This window comes from Sciurus vulgaris, assembly GCF_902686455.1.
Source record: "Sciurus vulgaris genome assembly, chromosome: 11".
In the NCBI taxonomy this organism is placed as follows: domain Eukaryota; kingdom Metazoa; phylum Chordata; class Mammalia; order Rodentia; family Sciuridae; genus Sciurus; species Sciurus vulgaris.
The window spans coordinates 61,060,665-61,072,860 of NC_136472.1; positions in this window are offsets into that span (position 1 = coordinate 61,060,665).

A 12,196-nucleotide genomic window follows, 5' to 3' on the forward strand; every position below is an offset into this window, starting at 1 on the left:
AATTTTCAGAAGGCCAAGAGCAAAGATGGAGGCTGTTGGTGACCTTGGCTAGAACTCTAGAGGGAATCAGCCCGGGGAAGCACTGTGCTAGGTGCTGGAGATAAAGAGATGACTAAGATACATCTCTTGCCCTTTAGGAAATCACAGCCTGGTAAGGAAGGCAGACATGTGAATAAATCATTGCAATACAGTGTGATAAATCTTATAATAGAAAAACATTTTCCTAAACGTGTTCCCTGAACACTCTTTGAGGGAGATGTTAATCTAGTCTCAAAATCCAAAATGTTCCAAAACCAAATAAACTTGGGAAATGCAGCAGATTAAATCCTCATCTTGGAAACTTCTCAGGACATGCTAATATTTTAAAGGTTCTGAGATTCTAGAGTAAAGAAATCTGACTTTGATGGTTAAACAAAACAATATATTTTGGTAGAAGAAAATTTTATGTTGTGCTGTGTCCATTAACATCCTTCAAACCAGAATGGTTTTCTTCTAAACTCTACTTTGGGAAGTACTAACATTATATATTAATGAAGTGGGGTTCCCTAGGGCAGTACAATATTTTTGCTTGGATAAATCAGCAGCCATCACCTGGTAGAACTGTTCAAGTCAGCAGCCTTTCTGGGCCTGCAGCCTACTCCCTCCCACAGCAAGAGTCCAAGACTTTCTGAATATTTCTTGATATATTCAGGAATCTAATGTTCTGACATATCACACATGGTCCACACGGCCAAGCTGATGTGGAATACCAGCCTCTGGGGCTTTTGATGCTGCTGCAAGTGGTTCTCTGCATCCATTGGTTCCATGTCCCCACATTTATCTAACAGGGGGTTGAAAATATTCAGAAAAAAAAAATTGCATCTCTACTGAACATGTACAGACTATTTTCTTATTGTTCCCTGAAAAAGTATTATAACTACTTATATAACACTGACATTGTATTAGGTATTATAAGTAATTTAGAAAGTACACAGGAAGATATGTGTAGGTCATATGCAAATAGGATGCCATTGGAGCATTCTTGTACTTTGGTCTCACAGGGTGTTATGGTTTAGATACGAGGTGTGCCCCCAAAGCTCCTGTGTTGATGAAGGAATGTTCAGAGGTGAAATGATTAGGATGTGAGAGCTGTCACCTAAACAGCCCATCCTAGTTTGAATGACCTGGGTGGTAACTGTAGGTAGATGGGACCTGGAGGTGAGTCAGAGTCACTGGGAGCATGCCCTGGAAGGGTACATCTTCCCCGTGGCCCCTTCCTTACCTCTCTCTCTCTCTCTCTCCTCTCTCTCAGCTGCCTTGAATGGACCAGTGCTCCTCTACCACGTCCTTCTGCCATGATATTCTGCCCCACATCAGGCCCAAAGCAATGGACTCAGTCAAACATGAACTAAACCTCTGGAACTGTGAGCCAAAACAAACTTTCCCTCCTCTAAGTTGTTCTTGTTAGGTGTTCTGGTCACAGCAATGAAAAGCTGACTGATACCCAGGCAGTCCTGGAACTAATCTCCTGAGAATACTGGAGGATGAATGTACTGGGAAGCAAAGGGGAGAGAAAAAGGGAGAATACAGCTTTTGCAAAATCCAAGGAGGCAGGATACTGGAGAAGAAAGTGATGAGGCATTTTTGTAGTGATGTTTTAGACTCACTTTGTTAACACCCCTCAAAACAGAGGGAAAAGATGTGCTTCTTTCTAAAGCCTTTTCATCCCCAGAAAGTCTGGTGGCAAAATCCATAAAAGTTGCAAGTCTGTTTAATGCTGAAGGCTACACAATGCTCTGCAAAACAAATCAAATAAAGATTAATAGAACTGTAGAGCCCACAGGCCTGAAAGCAGACAGCTGAGTCCCAGGGAGAAGTAGCTTGCCCAGGCTCCTCCCCAACCAGGCTGGAGCTGAGACCCAGGCCTGCCAGGTTGCATGCAGCACCAGCTACAGGGCTCTTGGTGCTGTGTTCAGAGCTTAGGAAACTGACATGTTGTGCATTCGGGTCTTTTCTATACATTCAGGTCTTGTCCAGCACCCCCAGGAATCAAAGAAAAGCAACATCAGATCCATAGTAGAAATAGCTACAAGTGGGAAGGAAATAAATAAGGCCAAGAAGCAGCCTTCTCTGGCAGGGAGGCCCGTGAGCAGACTTGCTCTCACCAGGAGCTGAACCTGGATTTCCTGCCATCTGCCCTGGATGCTGTGGCCCAGCAGCAGGTGGGATGGGCATAACTGTCTCAGGACCCCCAGGTGGCCCTGTGCTGGAGGACACAGTGGCTGTGTGCTGCATTCCTCAGGCAACCACTAGCAAGACACCATGGAGGGTGGTTGAGAGGTCTGGCTTCTCATTAATTTGGCAATTTCCCCAGAGGTAGAAAAATTAGAGAAAATTAAATCACCAGCTGGCTCCTCAGCAGTTTCAGGTCTTCTTCAATTTTTCCCTGACAGCAAAGGCACTGGAGGCAGCAGAGACCCCATTAATACTTTGTTGCACAAAATGCATGGTGCTGAACAAAAACCAATTCATTAGTCCACAGCTCTGGGATTCTCAGGTGCTTCCTGATAGGCTACCTCAGGCAAAGAGAAAGTGGCGATAGTGAGGCAGAGGATTCTCACTTACACCCATTAGTGGGGAGCAAGAGGAACCCCCACCTGGCAGAACCAGGGCAGAACTTTGAGGACCCCGCCAGGAGGTTGGGAGGAACAGGTCACCATTTTCAGGGGCTGTGGCATGCTGGGTATGGCTAGTGAATGTGCTGGAACCTAGGAGATGGACTGGGTCACGCCGTACCTCGGCTTGCCACAGCCCCTGAAAACTGAGACCTGTGCAAGCACCTCAAGGGCTTTACTCCTAGGACTGGGCAGGGAGTTAGGGTAAGGAACCAGGGTTCAGCACAGAGAAACTGAGGCAGAAAGCCCAGCTTATGAACTGAGACCACATGGGAGGGCAGGAATAGGAGAGTAGTTTATTTCTTAGCAATCTAACTCTGAGGAAATTGCCAAGTAATGCCTGCCCTAATCAGGGTTGGAGAAGTTGGGTCTGCCCTCAGGGCTTCAATAGTGCTAGCTTGGAAAGGGAGGGCACCAGGGCATAGGGACGGAAGTACCCCAATATCGGGAAACCACAAGTGAACTATCCCACCTCCTCTTCATTGCTCTTCTAACACTTGAAAATTCTGCTGAATCTTTAAAGATTTAAAGGATTGGGTAAGCCACTGTTTTAAGGGGCCAAGGAAGAAAGATATTATCTTTGGAGCTGGGTTTTTTGGTTTGTTTGTTTGTTTGTTTGTTTGTTTGTTTGACAAAGAATGGAATCTCACTTTGATTCAAGAACAGATGTAAGGCTTACTACAGTGACACAGAGAGAACTTAGACAAAAGAAGCAGGTTAGGTTGGTGCCGCTACTCTGAAGAGCAGTGTGGAGATTCCTTAGAAAACTCAGAATGGACCAACTTTTTGACCCAGCTATCCCACTCCTTGGTTTATACCCAAAGGACTAAAAATCAGCATACTACAGTGATGCAGCCACAACAATGTTTATAGCAGCTCGATTCACAATAGGTAGATTGTGAAACTAACCTATATGCCCTTCAATAGATGAATGGATAAAGAAACTGTGATATGTATACACAATGGACTATTACTCAGCCATAAAGAAGAATAAAACTATGGCATTTGCAGGTAAGTGGATGGAGTTGGAGGATATCATGCTAAGTGAAATAAGCCAATCCCAAAGAACCAAAGGCCAAATGTTTTCTCCAGTAAGTGAATGATAATACATAACACAGGGGATGGAGAAGGGGTAAGAGAAGAATGGAGGAAGGATGGATTGTGTAGAGGGAAATGAGGGGTGAGGAGGGGATGGGGGGAGGAAAGATAATGGAATAAGACAGACATCATTACCCTATGTACATGTATGATTACACAAATGGTATGACTCTACTTTGTGTACAACCAAAGAAATGAAAAGTTTTACTCCATTTGTGTACAATGAATCAAAAAATAATAATAACAAAGAAGTCCCCAAACCTAAAAAAAAGAAGAAGAAGCAGGTTAGGAAGCACAGCCAGGTCCCACAGGGCTGGATCTGAGCATCTTGGTCTCTCAAAGGCCACATGGTTTTTCCCAATTCTATCTCTGCCTCATTCTCCTAATCCATCAGCTTCCTCTGCTTACACGTACTGTCCATGGTTCCTGTGGCAGCCGCAATTCTAGCTCTGGATAAATTTGAACCAAAAATTTTAAAAAATCTACCATCCATGGCAACAGTGTGTGTATTATACCCAACTTCTTCAGAGCCTGATTGACCATTGGCAAGTCAATGAGAAACTGGCTGGCAAATGGCAAGCCAATGTGTCATTACTCAATAGGTCATAACCAGAAATCAGATTTGCTCTTCACAAGTATTGTCAAGGATAGTCTACTCACCTGGCTTGGAGGCACATACCTGTAATCCCAGGAGCTCTGGAGGCTGAGGCAGAAGGATCACAAGTTCAAAGCCAGCCTCAGCAACTTAGCAAGGCCCTGTCTCAAAATAGAAAGTAAAAAGGGACTGTTGCTCAGTGGTTAAACATCCCTGGATTCAATCCCTGGTACCAAAATAAAGAAAGAAAGAAAAGTCTGTTCACGTAACACTTGGACTATCCCTTCCAGGGAATATGGGCAAGGCACACTGAAGCAGAAATAGTATAGAATTAGATAGATGATTATTATCAGATCAGCCTCAATAATGGCCACCCTGGGGTACTCACATCCTAATCCCCAGAACTTGTGAAAATGTTACCTTATATAGCAAAAGGGGCTTTGCAAATATAATTAAAGATCTTGAGATGGGGAGAATATCCTGTGTTATCTAGATGAACTCAACATAATCTTAGGTTCTTTATGGAGGGAGGCAGGGTCAAAGACACAGATGTAGGAAATGTGACAACAGAAACAAGGGTATGATGAGGGAAGCAAAAGAATGGGCTACAAGGAAAGAGCCACAGGCTCAGTATTGCAGGTGACCTCTAGAAGTTGAAATAGGTGTTACAGTTTAGATTTGAGGTGTATCCTAAAAGCTCATGTGTGAGGCAATTCAAAAATTTCATAGGTGAAATGATTAGGTTATGAGAGGTATAATATTGAAATGGATTAACTGGACAGTAACTGCAGGCAGGTAGGGTGCATCCAAAGGAAGTAGTTCATTGGAAGTGAGCTTTGGGGGTTTATATTTTGTCCTTGGTGAGCAGAGCTCCTTCTCTCTGATTCCTGAGCTGCTTTCCTCTACCATGCTTTTCCATCCTGATGTTCTACCTCACATCAGGCCTAAAAATATGGAGTCAGCTGACTGCAGACCGAATCTCTGAAACTGTGAGCCAAAATAATTTCTCCTCTACGTTGTTCTTATCAGGTATTTTGTTGATAGCAATGCAAGAGCTGACTAAAACAGTAAGGGAAGATTCTCCTCAGAAACCTCCAGAGGGAAAGCAGCCCCATGAACATTTTGATTTTAGATTTCTGATCTCTAGAACTAAAAGAAATAAATTTCTGTTGTTTTAACCACTGCGGTTTTGGCAACTTGTTATAGCAGCAGTAGAAAACTCACACATCCCTAAAACCACAGATGTCACCGTCCTAACTCTACATGCATTCTGGGGTCCAGTTCTCAGGGATCAGAACTATCGCTTATTCCCACTCAATCACGAGGAAAGAATGGACTTGGGCCCTCTGTGAGAGTCACTTGAGTTGCCTCCTGCAGCCAATAGGGTTTAATATGGGGAAGTTTAGGAAACAAGCTTAATAGTCTAAAAGAAGAAAGAACCTTACTGACCTCATATCAACTTTGATGCCGCACTGGTAATGAGCTTGCCTTGTCAGAATCTTTAGAGCTAAAGGCTTGGGATTTCTTCCTTTAGGATCCATTGAGTGCAGCCCCATGACTTCCTAATACCACAGCTGAGACCATCCTTCATAAGTCAAAGACTACCATTCCTCCAGCATGTCCAGTCGTGCCCTCACCCCTAGGATTGACCTGAAGGAGGGTACATACTCATTGCTCACCAGGAGTCTAAAAAACATGAGGAGGTTGTTAAAGGTAATTTATGGGTCTAGACTTGAGAAGAGGGGCTGGGCTTGAGCTTCTGGAAGTCAGGACGGCTTAAGAAGTCAAGAGATGTTGGCATCACTGCCTTTGGGACTGGAAGAAACCCAATCAGAGGTGTAAAGGCTCAGGATTTACAATTTGATAGGTGTTGATAAATCCCTAGAACCAGGTCTCTGGCTCACAGGCATCCAACTTCATTTAAAATTGCTGGAAATTGTATGTGATAAGCTCAGTTTGAAGACTCCTTGATGATTCAGTTTGGATTATATGTTTTGTTTTATTTATTACTAGTATTATGTTAGGATTATTTATAGTTTCCTCTTAAAATATGCCCTTTTTTAAAAACAATTAGGCAACCCACACAGAACTCTCTAGATATAAATTGGTACTTCTCTGTGATTCTTGTTAAAAGGCAAAGTTTTTTTTTTTACTCATTTTTGTGCATTTCCAATGACTTGTCCTTTAAAACAGTTCCATCAGTTTTCTTTCTTTACTTGAATATTCCTTCAGACTGCCCAGTTTCTATTACTAAATTAAAGCTCTTAGAGTGCTTTAATTTAAATTTTATTTGGAAGGATCATACATTTCATTTATGATTCCTTTACTAAATACTAAGTAACTAAAATGCATATCTAAAAAATTCACAATTATATTTTATATGTGTGTATATATGTGTGTGTGTATGTGTTTGTGTGTGTGTATGCATGAGTGTGTGTGTGTGTGTGTGTGGTCTATCCCTTGTTTGGTGCACATTCTTTCCAATGGTATCTTGGTGGCAAGGGGAGTAAACCCTTGGAATGCCAAGAGACCTGAAACTGTGTGCTCTGCAGTCAGAACACATATGGGAAAGCCCAATGTCCCAGCTCCACGCCCAGGCCCTGACCCTCCAGCTGAGCATGGCTGAATGCTGTGTGATGTCCATACTTCCAGGTTGGGGATGGTGTCCCAAGAGGTGGTATAAGCAGTGTGACTACCTAGGCCTGAACATGTCATGCCTGCAGACGCTGGACCTGTAATCTGTGAAACTGCAAACTGTTCCCAATCTGCCTTGTTACCCTCACCACCTCTAAGAGACTTTGCTGGGACCCCAAATCACCTGACTTTAAGAAGCTATCAGAAAACTCTACAAGGGGGCCTGGCAGGTAACTAAGGAATAAGTTGCTAATCACACTTTAATGGTACCCACTTGCCTGTTTCCCCAAGTGTAGTTGCTTCAAGACTCAAAGCAGTGGAGCATTAATGGCAGAAGAAAGCTGAACTATAAAACCGACCCATGGCACAGAGGAGCTCTGCCTAGCTCCCCCTTAAATTAAAAAGTATGTGGCCCTGCCCTTGAAGCTCTCATGGCACATAGAGCCCAGGATTGGAGGAACTATTGCTTTCAGGCACTTTTAGCAAAGGGCTCAAGGGACTTTGTGCTGGAGGCTTGGAGTTGAGTTTCCTGTTTTACCAATGTTGGAGCAGTCCTAGATGTCTATGTGCTATTTCCAAAATTTTAAGTTCCTCATAGAAACTACACATACTTTTCACAATAACCAACCCCCACGTCAAACTAAATGAAGCTATGAGCTTTAGTTTATAGCAACTCAATATTTATGCTAAGTATAATTATCTCTTGTGGACCAGAAACTCTGGTAGTTACACATGGTTTTGGTGAACAAAACTGAAAATAAATGTATTATAATCTGTAAGTGAAGAGTGAATGGTAGATAGGATTTTCCAAAGCATGGAGTTGGAAAGGAAAAAACTAGCACAAAAGATTACTGTAGTGATTGGAAGGCTGGGAACATGGAAATAAGAACAACAGGAGCAAGGGTGGGAGCTTAAGTAGGTTGTTGGACTGGATCAAAGCTATCAGGGTGAAAAGCCACATGCCATAGTAGAAATAACACAGGATACAGAAGAGCACTCCAGGCCATGACCTTGCATTGTAACCTAGGGCAACTCCTTAATGGGTCTGTTTTCATGCCTAGAAATAAAGAAATTAGACTTATCTGATTCCCCTGGCCAAGGTGGGACCCTGGAACCCAGCTTGGGAAAGGGGGTTGGGTATTCCCAACATTCCCATGTCAGGTAAGGGACTGGAGTTGAGCTGGGGCTCAGAACAGGCTTGTCTGTAAGATGGAACCCAAGTCAGCGACCCAAGACAGCATCTAGAAGCTGTTCTAGGAGCAACTCTGAAATGAAAATGGGTGGGCAGGGTGTTTATGAGGGAAGTGCTCTTAGGACCCACATGCAGGGAGTAGTAGGGGGTGCAGGATCGGATGGAAGGAGGAGTTAAACTATGATGTGTAGGCAACAAAGGTCTCTGTAGTCCTACAGGGACTTGGGAGCTTGGGACTTTTACAAAGATGTTCTGAAATGGGGAGGGACCCGGGCACTTCATTTCCTGCATTGATTTGACATTGGACGAACTGCCCCCTGAGCAAGATGTCTCCATCCCCAGGCAGAGATTGGAGATGCTACGTCCTGGTGCCTGGAGATTGGGGATGCTACGTCCCTTACAGGCACGTGCCATAACTACAGTCAACCACCTGGTCAGAGGGAGAAACAACGTGACTCCCAGAAAAGAAGTTATGGAGACCAGACCAGAGTGAGAATGCAATGCCCAGACTGCCTCCCCTGCTGAGTTCTGCCAGTCATCTTCACTGTCAAGTGTCAGGTTTCTGTGGATTTGACCATCAATCTGGCTGATCAAGGACTTGAACAGACTCATCCAGGCTCCCTTTCTTCTCCACCTTCCTCTAGTTCCTGTGAAGATGGAATGAGTCCAGTGGGAAGAGGATACCCCTCAGGTCTAGGACACTCTTTCTCCATGGCCTTCCCTCCATCACTCATCAATCCTTGTCACTGCTTATCCTTGACATCAGTCAACCTGGAACCATTGCAGTAGGTTGGAAAGAAGTTAGGATCACTTCTTCTTTCATGTGGGGGGTAAGGAGGTCCACCCTGAGGTGGAATGTCTAGGCAGCAGTGTGGTGTGGAGCAGAGACCATCAGGATTGGAGTCACACGTTCCTATCTTCAAGTCCACTCTGCCACTTTAGAGTTATGTCACCTTGAACAAACTGCTACACTTGGCTGAACCTCGGACTACCCATTAATCCTAGTACCTATCAGTACTTTATTAAGCCTTTGGGATTATCCCAGGTGCTAATTTTATTTCTAACCTCTCTTGAACCCTGACCCCAGCTTAGATTTAGGATTATGATGACTAGTTAGCTCTGGAATCCTCGCTGAGCCCCACGTCTAATTGCTTAAAGGTCTTCTATATCTGGCTCCCTCCCACAGGTCTTGCTTCACCTCAGGACTGGTCTCACTTTGCTCTCAGCTTTCCCCTCTCAGTATCTCCTTGTGCTTTACTTTTCAGCCTGACAACTTCTGTGTTCCCACATGAGTCCCAAAAGAATGCTGCAGATCCTAAAGAGGCATGGCTCAGCTTCGGAGTGAATGGCAGAGTGAATCTGTCCCCACAAAAGAAAATATATCCTGCCATCTGAGTCACATCAGATGACGTGACTCCTCAACATGACTTGGGATGGAAGTCTTCTGAAGCAGAGGTTGAGTTCGAATACCCCATAGGAAGTCACAGCATTTGACATAACTTGGCGACTACGTATCTTGGGAGTGGTTGAGGGGAAAAACCTTCCTTCCTCTGTTTAAAGAAATGAAAACCTTATAGGGCTACCAGAGGACAAAAGAAATCTTCAGATGAAGAATATAAATTACTATATATTAAAGGCCTCTATTGAGATAAATGTGTTACTCAATGATTGAAAGACTGGCTCAGTAAGTTGGCTCTGGTTGAGGTTGGGGCTGGGATAAAGTGAAAAATGACTTGGAGGTTGTGGTTAATGGTGCCTTTGAAGAGGAGAAAAGTGTGGGGCGGCGGTAGGAAGAGGTTTCAGGGTATGATAGGCAACTTCCATAGCCCCAGTAATTCCCAGTGTTCATGCCCAGTGTTCATGTTTAATCCACACCCTCTTGAGTGTAGACTGCATGAACAGTAGCAAAATATCACTTCCCAAATTAGGTACAGAAAAACTCTGTCTTCTATCTTGGTAACTCTGAAGAACCAGGTACTATGTTGTGAGCTTCTCTGGAGAGATCCAAGTGGCCAGGAACTGAGGGTTTCCTCCAGTCAACAGCCAGCTGGTAGCCCTCAGTCCAACACCCAAGAGGAACTGAACCCCAATAGCAGAGTGGACTTGGAAGTGGATCCTCCTCCTGTGCTGCAGTCAGATGGGACTGCAGCCAGATGGGACTGAGGTCAGATGGGACTGCAGCCAGACGGGACTGCAGCCAGACCAACACCCAGACTTTGGGAAGGAAAAGTGAGTCAAGTGTTTTACACACTTTATCTTGAACCTTGAATTCATCCTGTGAGATAGATATTTGGTATTGTCATTGTGTAGATGAGGAAAGCAAGACTCAAAAAGGTTAAAAGTTTAGTAAATTTCATATGACAATTAAATAGAAGAGTGAGGATTTGAACCCAGGACTGACTAATACCCAAGCCCACACTCCAGTTACTGCCAAATAAGTGTGTTTATTTGCTACATTTCCATTGGGACTTACATATAAAAATAGGTATTCAATTATTCTGTCAATAAACAGAGTTTGCAAAAACTGGGACCGGAAGACTGTGCTAACCAAGGCCAAACCATCTCTGGGTGGGAGATATACTCCCACAGCAGGATCAGAAGCTGCTCAGAGTTTGAAACATACCCTCAAGGCAGAATCTTCCATGCACAGAGTGATCTAATGGTTGCTTTTTAAAGAAAATAGCTAATCTGATGCCACTAAGGGCCAAGAACCACTTCTAAGAACTTTACTTGTTTCAACTCACTTAAACAGTCTTACGAGGAAGGTACTATTATAGTTATCCAATTCACAGATGGCCAAAGCACAGAGAAGTTAAATCATTTGCTTCGAGATAGCTGTAAGGGGCAAAGCTGGGATTTAAATGCAGACAGTTCAGCTTCAGAATCTCATGCAAAGTCCCCAGAAGAATTCTTTCTGAGTCCTGGCTGCCACACTGCCTGGGCTCCCCATGAACCTCTGGACTTAACTGGTCTTATTTTCAGGCACTCACCTTCTGGATTCCACCCAGCTACCAAAACCCTCACCTCCAGATTTCTCCATTCAGTTCCTGGCTCTCTGTTCCCAGCAAGTCCCTCCTGCCTTGACTCCATCTGCCCTGGCTCCTATGCTACTCACCTGCACCACCCCTTCCTGTCCCCACCCATGCCTGCCTCCGGGCCAGTCTGCCTGAAGCTCTGCCCATGGACTTGCTGCTCCTGGCACAAGGCCAACCCCAAGGACAAGCACTGCATCCAGAAAGCAAGTCATCCAACAAGTCAGGAGCAGGCTTATTAGGGTGGAATATGGTCCCAATTCTGGGGATACTGTCTGAAGACGGATGGCCTCCAGGAGAGGAAAGTAGCAATACAGGGGCAGGAAGAACATTGCTGGGTGGATAAAAAGATGACTGCACAAATGAACACACAGAGCCAACAACTTGGAGGAAGGATACAGCAGCCATGGTGGAGAAGAGAACAGAAGCTGTTACAGACCTCTGGGGCACGATGAAAAAGAAAGCCTGCCTGTGTTTATGCAGATAACAGAGCTGTTAGAGAGGTCATAACATTGATCATATGGGATTTCAATAGTCCTGAAATGGACAGAATGAGAACGGTGGGGGGTGGGGAGGAGGGGCCCTGGAGCCAGCAGTGACTGGCAGGAGATTTTGCAGGAGATTTTGTCAAGCCATCAGGAAGATCATGGGCTATTTGGGGCGTCCATCCAAAAAGCTGAATGCAGTGAGGGATGAAGGGATGGGGCTGAAATGCTAAAAGCAGCATTTTCAAACATGTCTAATTTCAATTTAGTCTTCCCATCTGTGGTGATTTTAAAAATATAGTTTCTAAATTGCCTGTAGCATCTGGGGAGCAGGGTCTGTGGGAAGACACCTGCATGCTAGTGAGCATTTGGAGTGATATTCTGGATGGGGGTCCTTGTGGTTTGAAGATTGATCAATAAAGGAAACAGACTTACAGAATCTCAGAATAGCAGAGCTGGAAGATGACTTAGCAAAACTGCCTAGAGATGGTAAGTGACACACTTAA